The following is a 9924-nucleotide window of genomic DNA, read 5'->3' as shown; positions in this document are numbered from 1 at the left end:
TTGATCATAAATGTATACATATATATGTATATATGTTTTACCTACATTTAATCTTCCATATACATATAACTAAATACATGAATGATATTAATAAGCAAAGTTTGATACATCCTTGATGTCATGTCCTTGAATGGGCAACTATATATTTTCTATAATAGGCCCCTCCTATATCAAAGTTACTACATCTACAAATAGGTAGAAAGCAATCGAAATTATTTAACCTCCGAAATCTGACATAGAATTTTTTATGGAGTTTAATTCTAGTTAGCATACCTCGAAAGACATATTGTTGCTAAACAAAATTAATATCATAAAATCCATGTGAAAGATTACATCTAAATTTAACATCCTAATCAGTGGCCAAGTATCAAGTGAAACTATAAACAATGAACCTAAACAAGCAATCTTGTCTCCAAATATTTACAAGAATGGTGAAGTCCATCAATATGTGGCTCATATCATGTGGTTACCAATAAAATAAATAAGATAGGAGATTAATTATAAGATTATAAGAAAAATTTCTTAATATCATAAAGATATTTAAATGGTACTATTAAAAAAAAATTTCATTTCATGTTTTATCAAATTGAGAGTCATAACTAGATGATGAGCACCCAACCACACGTGGTGAAGTATTAAGAGCCCTAGAAGCAATTCTATCAATAAAAATCCAACAAGTTATATAAATGAGTATACATGTCAAAATTAATGTTCATCTTAATAGAAAGTATTTCAAACATTATCCATTACATCCTTAGGAAATCTTAAATTAGTTTACAATAAACATATATGGGTATGGTAAATTTGCATACTACAAATCAAATTTAATAGAAACAGAGAAATGACCTCTCTACGAATACATGTTAGTTCTACTATGTGTAGGTAACAACACTTTGTTCCAGGATGATACACTGGAAGATTGCCAACAATGATGACAACTAGGTTTGCAATCATGATGTGCAATTATTTTGAACTTGAATCTACTCCTTTATCCACAACAACTCTTTATTGAATCTTCTATGATCTTTCTTTGAGCTTAGTGTCATGCCTGGATATTGGATATGCAAATATGGTCACATGGTCCTTCAACAATGTAGCCCCTCTTCTAAATCACACAAGTGACCATTTTTCTCTTTAGGTGCACTAACCTTACAGTAATGGTCATATCTCCAATTTGTGATGCTCTACTACAAGTTCTCAAAGCTGTCGGAGTGCTCCACTAAAGTTCTTCAACTTTTCCTATAATAACAAATTAAATACATTATTTTTCTTATTAAGAGGCCGGATAAGTTATTCTATATATGTAATTATATTTTATTAACCTTAATATAAATAGACCCGCCGTCTTCTTCTTCAACAACAACATTAGATGCATACAAACTTTTTTAAGCAAAATCTCAAATAAAAATAATTTATATATATAGAATAAGTTTTAATAGTTGATTAATAAGAAAATTTTAGCCTATTAGCTACCATGGGATAAATGCTCGCTCCTATAGAGTATGCTAAATTCATCTTGAAACAATTTCACTTATTTTATCTTGCAAATTCTTTAGAATCAAAAAATTGTAACTGATTTCAAATATATCATAACAAATTTTATTTATTTAGAGTAGGAGTTTTTTCATATTTTTCCTTTCTTTGAGCTCCACATGTAAACTAGGCCTACCTAATGATCTCATTTAACTTGCTTTCATACTTTCTCCGAGTTACGTGCCACAGGCTTGTGCTCATCATAAAATTTGGATTTGATTTCACTTTTGGAATTCATCCATTTATCTCCAACTAAGAATACGATCCATGGCTCAATGCCTTCCAGAAGCTTGCTTCACCTAAGGTTCAAGATCTAATGGAACTTCATGCTCAAAATAAGTCTATAAACAAAGCTGTAATAAGTGACTCATGCAACCATCAATTACTAAAAATTTCTAAATTTAGTTAGAAAAATGTATGAAAATCAATACAAATGATATGTTTAATAAAATAAGTAAACTTGTTTATGGCATGGTTCTCATTACATATATGCACTCCCACATTTGATCTTTATTTGACCAAGGCACCATATGCCAACTTTGACAATGTAAGCATTCTAGCTAATAATGATGTGGTCTCCTTCTCACAAGTTTCTCACTTCAATGTACTTCCGGTTTTACTTCCTCTTCCTATTAGCTCCAACATCTATCATACACCAATATAAAAGTATTGATTATCACTTAAGCTCATATATCAAGAAACCATTAAATAAAAAATAACAAATTAAATAGTGTGTGTAACTATATTTGTTCGTCTAATTATCAAATGAAAATATCCCATAGTTTGGGCTCAAATTTCATGTGCTTAAAGATTTGTAATTTTTTTTGGAAAAAAAAAAAAAAAACTCTAGTAATATATAATCTTGGGTCTAGGAGAATGACCATGCTATAAGTTTTAATGGAGCCTAACATTCAGAGGGGAGTTGGGACCCCATGAGTGTATGAGTAGTAGTATGAATGTGGCTAGGAATGCCCACATGGATACTCACACTTGTGTTGGACCTTGCATACCTTTAAACACTAGTGCTTATAATGATTCTAAAATATGAATTAATTACCCATAGCAATAGAAGTGAAAATTATTCTTTGATAGAATGATACATATTGGCAAAATAACTTGACAAGAAATTGTAAAGTCCAATTATGAAAATAGAAACAACTAATATATTTCAATTTGACAAGATACAAAATTCTAAAGAAATAACTCAGGAAAGTAAAAAATGGAGCAATATAGGCTTAAAAGGAATATATTTCATTAATTATTTGTGCACTATAATAATAACCATCATCCACTTGTTTCATGTTGTTCCATCAATATCATTTCTGGCCCATTTAAGATTATCATTCTCACCTTCCCAATTTTCTATATGTTGTCCATTGTAGGACTTGTTCTCACAAAGTGTCTCATCATCATCTCTATCAATCCATTTCTCTCACCAACACACTAATTTTCATTTCTTTGTTCTATAACATAAAACACATCCTAAACTTGAGATGCCAACACATATCGCTCATCATACAATTCCTTCCCGATGTGTTCAGTCATAATATATTGACAAGCATGAATTTCAAGTCATCTAACATTTTTCATGCACCTTCATAACATCAGCCTAGTCATATTTGAATAACACAATATTGATGTGATCAATATAATTCAGTTTAGTGATGTCAGTGTTGGAATTCGAGGTTTGGAGCATGCATGTGTATTTTAAAAGTTTATTTTCTAAATACCATAGTAGAATACAAGATTAAAATACTTTTAATCTGAATCATGCATGCATAAAAACATAAAACCACAAGGATCTAGTTCATGTGCTGAAATTAACATATGCTGAAATTCAGATTGTGATCAAATTGCATACCTATTTTGCAATCTCTTTCTTGAAATCTAGATCAGAAGAGAAAAATTTTTTTTCTAGCCGCACAAGTATCTGGCCTCTATGGATATCCACTCGGGATCAGTCTGAAATAATCCTCTTCAAGTTGAATTTTTTCTTTAAGAAAATTCAGTCTACTGAATCTTAACGAAGTCTGGATCGCGATCAACACTTGATCTCTTTCCTTGATCTTCTTCTTCTCTTCTTCTCTTGCCTTTCTTCCTTGCTTTGTGCTGCTACCAAACACCAAAAACCAGTAAGGAGGGGATGCCCAACAGCTTGGGCGTGAGAGAGAAGTGGGACGCCCCAAAGGATGGGGCGTGTGGGACGTCTAAGGGAGAAGGAGAAGGGAGAGGAAGAGAGGGTGTGGGGGGTCTCCAAAGGTGGGCGTGGGCTGCTGGTTGGATGCTCTAGGGATCTTAGGGAAAGTCTCTTTAAATAGACATGAAGATTGAATCCTATTCAATCTCATAATACAAGTCCTACTTGCATTAGATTTTCTAATAACTTAAGTTATTCAACTTACATTAAGAATCCTATTAGGCGCCAACTCTTAGAGCCCTTGTATCCATTATTTTACACCCTCTTTTGCACTCAAGGGATGCCCCATATGAAATCAAAAGGCCCTCTAATCATGGAACAAGCCCAACTTGATCCAATCAAGATGGCGCCCCATAATAACTATCAAGAAAATTAATAAAGGACTTGCACCCTTAATTTATTTGATCCAAAATCTTAGATATCCAACAATTGAAGTTCAATGAATCTAATTTATTTAGGTTATTAGTAGGTAATTAAGTTTGAATTATCTTATCAAATAAGAAATCTAAACGGAAAGAGAAAATTGAGTCCAACCACATGCTAGCAAGGTTATCTTGAACCCATCAGGTTTTTCTAAACCCAATTGATACTTCATAAACTCAATTGCTAATTTCAAACTTAATCCTTTTGTTGTGTGACCCCATAGATTTAATTCTATCTAGTAGTGAGATATACAATGATCTCTATCAAAGTATCATTAAAATTTTTTTCAATGGGTCGGAATAATTTCACTCTAACTCATCAAGGATATCGATCTAGAGAAACTCTAGTGAGCTCTTACAATCCATCAGTGACACCTAGCAATATGTAGTGGCAACCCAATAGAACTAAAATGAACTTCTAAGTGTAGTTAACGTATGATTCAGTCCTTCTATCGTGAGTCTCGACTAGATGGCAGGTCATTGATAAATTATCAAACCTCAACACCAGTCATATGATAGATTCGATTAGCTCAAGTCCAGTTGTGACTTCTATGAAAATTTTTTTCCATCAATCACACTACTGTAGCTACAGATTCTTGGGCTTAGCCTCTCAAATCTCATAGGACTACTCCTTTCTATCAAGATCAATAGATCTCATCTTGATACACATCCTACTCCTATAGTGGACCAACTGTCATCAATATCCACTACAAAGGCTCATTGAAACTCATGTTTATGTGTCAATCAAACTCCAGCAGCCTCACTGTGAGCAGCAATGCCATCTCAAGTCAAAAGATCAGTCACACAACTACAGCATCGAGATAATCACTGACGATCGAGTAAAAATCTAAATGATCTCTCATATAGTCACGCTCAGTACTAGTTGTTCTCTAACAACTATCTGCACTCATCATCCAGTGTCTCTACACTGTAGACTAGAGATCTATCTATCCCGAAGAAAGTGATTTGTGTGTCAGTTTATCCGGATCAATCATCATCCTCATGATGATCCTATGATCAGAGGTATTTTAGAAATTAAATACATATCTCTAATTCTCAACTCTTTGAGAATATATATCAAAAATTAATTTCATAGATGATTTAAGGACACATCACACTTAAATGAAAATAAACTTATCCTTTTATTGATCATATCAATGTATTAAGTATAAAATTGTGTCTTAGATTTATTATAATGTGTCAGCCATATTGGTTTCTAGGACATACATCTAACAGTCAGTTAGTTTGCCATATTAAGTGACATTTCCTTCATTAGTCACTATTACTCCACTATTTTGCATTTTTCTATTCATCTTAAGGGACTTGATGTGAAATCAAAACCAGATAGTTATATATATTTGTATCCTTTTCCCGCATCATTAAGACCACAGGCAAGCCATCTCGTTTCATTTGTTATATCATCATTCCTTCTTTGGTCAATTTGTGGGAAATAATTTCACAAATAAAAATATCAATATAAGCATATCTCAATGGCAAATACAAATTTTGATCATTGTAATTAATGCAAAAAGAGAACAATACTTACATAGGTTTGAAACTACTCATAAAATGATGAACATTGGTTGTTATTCATTCCTTGTTGAAGGAATGTGATAAGGATGATTTTTCTGAGGATGATACGAATGTATTAGATAGATCTTATACACTTATATAAGATCAAAGAATCTAAATAACACCTTATAACTATCTTTTTTAATAAAATACTGATTTGCTATAATGGTATCAAAATAGACCCAACCTATAGCCACATAGATTAAGGCACACGGCAACATAGGCCGATTTGACTTGATCACAAGTTGCTTGTTATGTTTGGAATTGGATTTATAGTATTTATAATTAGATTTGAATGAATTGATTTAGACCCTTAGCTTAACGAGAATGCCAAAACTTAAACAACCAAGAAGGGCATGTGAAGACCTTTGGTTTAGTCCTACATCATCATGCTCTACACTAAGCAAATCTTGGGTACTTATATAAGATAAAGGAACCTAAAGAACAACTTCTAGCTAACTTTTTTGGATGAGGTCCTGGGGTGTTACAATTTTTGTTCTCTTAATTATGTTCACACATATTCTATATTTAAAATAATGTTTGCTTATGATTCACTTAATTACTATAAATATCATGTATTATGATTACATCATTAGCACTTATAACAATATGGGGCAAATAAATCTCAATCACGAAAAAGATTGACTTCTCTCTTTTCTTCACATTTACTATCACTAAGGGATAATCTCAAATTGGGGCAAAAATAGATAGCATAGCATCTAGGGTTCACCTGCTAGGCGAGTGGGTTCAAACCCTGCATTGGATGCTTCTCCATTTAGGTACCAAATATAGATGTTAGACTAATATACATGGGCCGTGGGATCGTGCAAGATGCACATACCTACTGCATAGGATATAGGTCCCCAATGCACAAGTCGTAAGTCTTGCACACACAGGTTGAGGGTCCCATATTTAGAATATGATTTAAAATCCCACATTAAAATATTAAAAAAAAAAAAATCTCTTTGTACTACTTATAAATGCCTCTGTTGGGGCTCCTCTTATAATCATACTTGAAATATTTGAGTTATTGATTAGTGAGAATATTATTATATAAATTAGTCTTCTCTTGCCTTCTCTCTCCTCCCTTTTGGTGGATTTTGGGGTTTGTGAATGAGCATGTGAGAGTTGTGTACCTAGAATGACCAACCAGGATAGTGTTTTCGGATCCACCCCTACTCTTCCAAATATCATCTACCTCCATATCATAAGTGTCATAATATGGTTTCTATTTCATTGTAATCAGTTCCATCGATATACCCTTCCTCCTTTGGGTTTTCAGTACAAATTCAACACCTTCCGGTGCCAAAAATCATTGCTCGGAATTGGATAAACTTTGGGTCCAATTTAGATACCTTCCTCTCATTGACCCAAAACATCCAACAATAATCACTAGGCTCTCTCGCAAAATGTATGGAAGGCCAAGCTATGGGAAAATAAATTTTGCAGTAGCAATCTATGGAAGGCCATGCAATTCTTCAGCTTTGTAACGAATTCAACAAAAGTTTAAATTTATGATCAACAAGTTATGCAATTTCCCTTGTTATCCTATTATGCAATTTCTTCAGTGGATCATCCCTAATTAACATAACTTCAATATGTCTGCAGATTATAATTTTCAAATATGAGACATGCATTCATAACGACGAAAGGGAGGATCTTCAAACAGAATTCGCAGCGCAAGCCAAAGCACCGCTTAGAATAATGCCACATATCAAATAAAAAACTTATATAACAAGAAAATGGCAAGACATGCTGGAGAATTACCAAAATGATATCACTTACTCTTAAATCATAATCTAACAAACTCAAAACGTAACATACCTGAGGATTGTAATATCCATGAACTTTAGATGCTGCTTTCAAACAATGTATGGAGAAAAAAGTGAATACGTTAGTGCGAGTGAATTAGGAGGAGAGAACCAGGTAGTCCTAGAAATAGAAAGAAAAAGAAAAAAAGAAAAGAAAAAGGACTGGCTAGGAATAGTCAGGGATAACAAGGGAATGTAGAAGATAATCCTGAGTGTATATTGGCCATAATTTGTGTAACAAGCACCAGAGAAAGAGTGGTTGTTGGAAGTAGTAATTTTGAGTTAGTTAGAATTTGAATGTGTTTAGAGTTTAGCTTTGGAATAGATTAACTAAACTATTCTGAGAGGTAAGACCCTTGAGTGGCAGGAGGTCTCATGTCATACGGCCACATTAGTGTGATGAATGTATTAGTTTCTTCCTCCATCCAGCATGAGATTCTATGTTTCCAGCTTTCTTATTTTCATATCGAACACTCTCTCCTTTTCTTTTCCTTTTTTTCTTTTAGTGAGTCAAAGAGACGTAATCAAGTTGATTTTAGGATATTACTGACGTGGCAAAAAATAAGCGTGATCATACTTGTGAACCCAGAGGTTGAGACAAGTAGATTAGAAGCATGTCATTTGGCATGAAGTTTTGAATTTCGAATTGCCGATACTCGGGGCAGCGTCCATCCCAAGCTGACCAAAGCCCTGTCACCTCGGACAACAACCAAAGATGTGCTTCTCTCTTTATTCCTGGAGTTGAAGCTAGCATCCACTCACCCAAATGGTTACAATGGTTATATAGCTGGCTCTCATGTAGTTACAGCGGAATCACCGATGGTTACAGGTACAACTTCAAATTGTTAGACTACAATCTTCAGTGATTCCATATCTCCCCACTATAAATAAACCCAGAGATCCTTTATGAAATAGAAACGCTAAACTACAATTAGAACGACATTTTATCTCACTGATCCTTTTTTATTTCATTCCCATCTAAAAAATCCCTCTTTAACTTAAGCCGTGGAGGTAGCCCGCATCATCAATCCGTCGATTGGTAGCAACAATTACCATAATGGGAAGGTGGTTAAATAAATTAGGGATACAAATGGGTCGGATCAAACCGGGTTCCTTGCACAGGTTTTAATATTGGATTTGGACCTAACTCAATAAAAGATCTAGTCAGATTAGATCCACGGCCAAAATTTTAATCAAACATGTCGTTCAGATTAAGTCGGATCCATATATAACTCAGTCCCAACCTAAAAAAACTTGGATCAAAATTGGGTCCAACACAAGGGCAAGTCATGCATATAGAGTTCTAAAGTGAAAGAATTAAATGCATATCTATACAAAAGAAAATTCTAGCTTCATCATAAATACCTTTTTGGACTGGATAAACGTGTCAAGAACTAATTGTCTCTATTTCGAAACTAGCTCCTCTGCGGTCTACATAATGCACCATAATATGCGATGCATCATGCATCATGCTAGCTGTCCATCACACGATGGATGGCCAGTGAACAACATGTGCCACTTGTATGCACGGCCCATATCCATGCACTTGTTTTTTGCTGTTCATCCATCCTATGATGGATAGCTAGTGCGATGCACCATACACTTGGTGCAGCATAGAAGATCCATGCTCCTCCATTTCTAATTAATAAGCGATAAATTTAAGATTATAGCCAACGACAGTGCTTCTAACATCATTATCTATAATTATGCTTAATAATTCTTATTTTCTCCTTCCCCAATAAGTTAGTCAAATAAAAGTTTAATGCACCGTTACCATACGCTAACAAACAATATCACCAACAAATTTTCAGGCATCTCATACCACGTTAACATAGTACATGAAAAATGTAAATTTATATTCATTTCTTTACAAATTGTTGGTGATGAACGACACTAATAAAATGAATAAAAATTTCACACTCTGCAGCAGGCCATAAAAAAGAGGCTCTTCTCTATAATCTGACCCGATAGGAAAGCATGCATTTTGTTGCACTAGTGAAACTCTTCTTGCTAAAGTCTCTCGACAGGCAAGTCACTTCAGAGTTTATGCAGGCCAAAAACCATTTCAATAAGCTAGATCATAGTTTTTTTTTTTTTTTTGGTAAAAACTAGATCATAGGTTATACCAGCCTCACAAAGAGCTGGGAATTCGCCAATGTTGTAGACAGGCTAACCACTGATTTCGCATAACAACTATCACTAAGGGTGCATTTGGTTAGCTATTAAAAAAGTATTTTTTTATTTTTTTAATTTTTAAAAATAAAAATCAAAAAGCAATGTTTGGTAACACTATGAAAAGTAAAAAGCAAAAATCAAAATAATCAAAATAATTGCTTTATATACCGAGCAAAAATTTTTTGCTTTTCAAAACTTGCTTTTCTGCTTTTTT

The 9924-nt window shown here is 33.7% G+C and overlaps 1 long non-coding RNA gene across 1 annotated transcript; it reads right to left on the bottom strand.

The window, feature by feature from the left end:
- Positions 1-1915: 1915 nt before the first annotated feature.
- On the bottom strand, positions 1916-7643 carry LOC140856478 (uncharacterized). Its single transcript, XR_012139691.1, has 2 exons — positions 7549-7643; positions 1916-2178 (listed from the first exon to the last, which is right to left on the bottom strand). It is a non-coding gene; the product is annotated as an uncharacterized lncRNA (long non-coding RNA).
- Positions 7644-9924: the final 2281 nt, after the last annotated feature.

Source organism: Elaeis guineensis, chromosome 3 (genome assembly GCF_000442705.2).
Source record: "Elaeis guineensis isolate ETL-2024a chromosome 3, EG11, whole genome shotgun sequence".
Classification (NCBI taxonomy): Eukaryota; Viridiplantae; Streptophyta; class Magnoliopsida; order Arecales; family Arecaceae; genus Elaeis; species Elaeis guineensis.
This window is presented reverse-complemented; position numbering and strand designations above follow the sequence as displayed.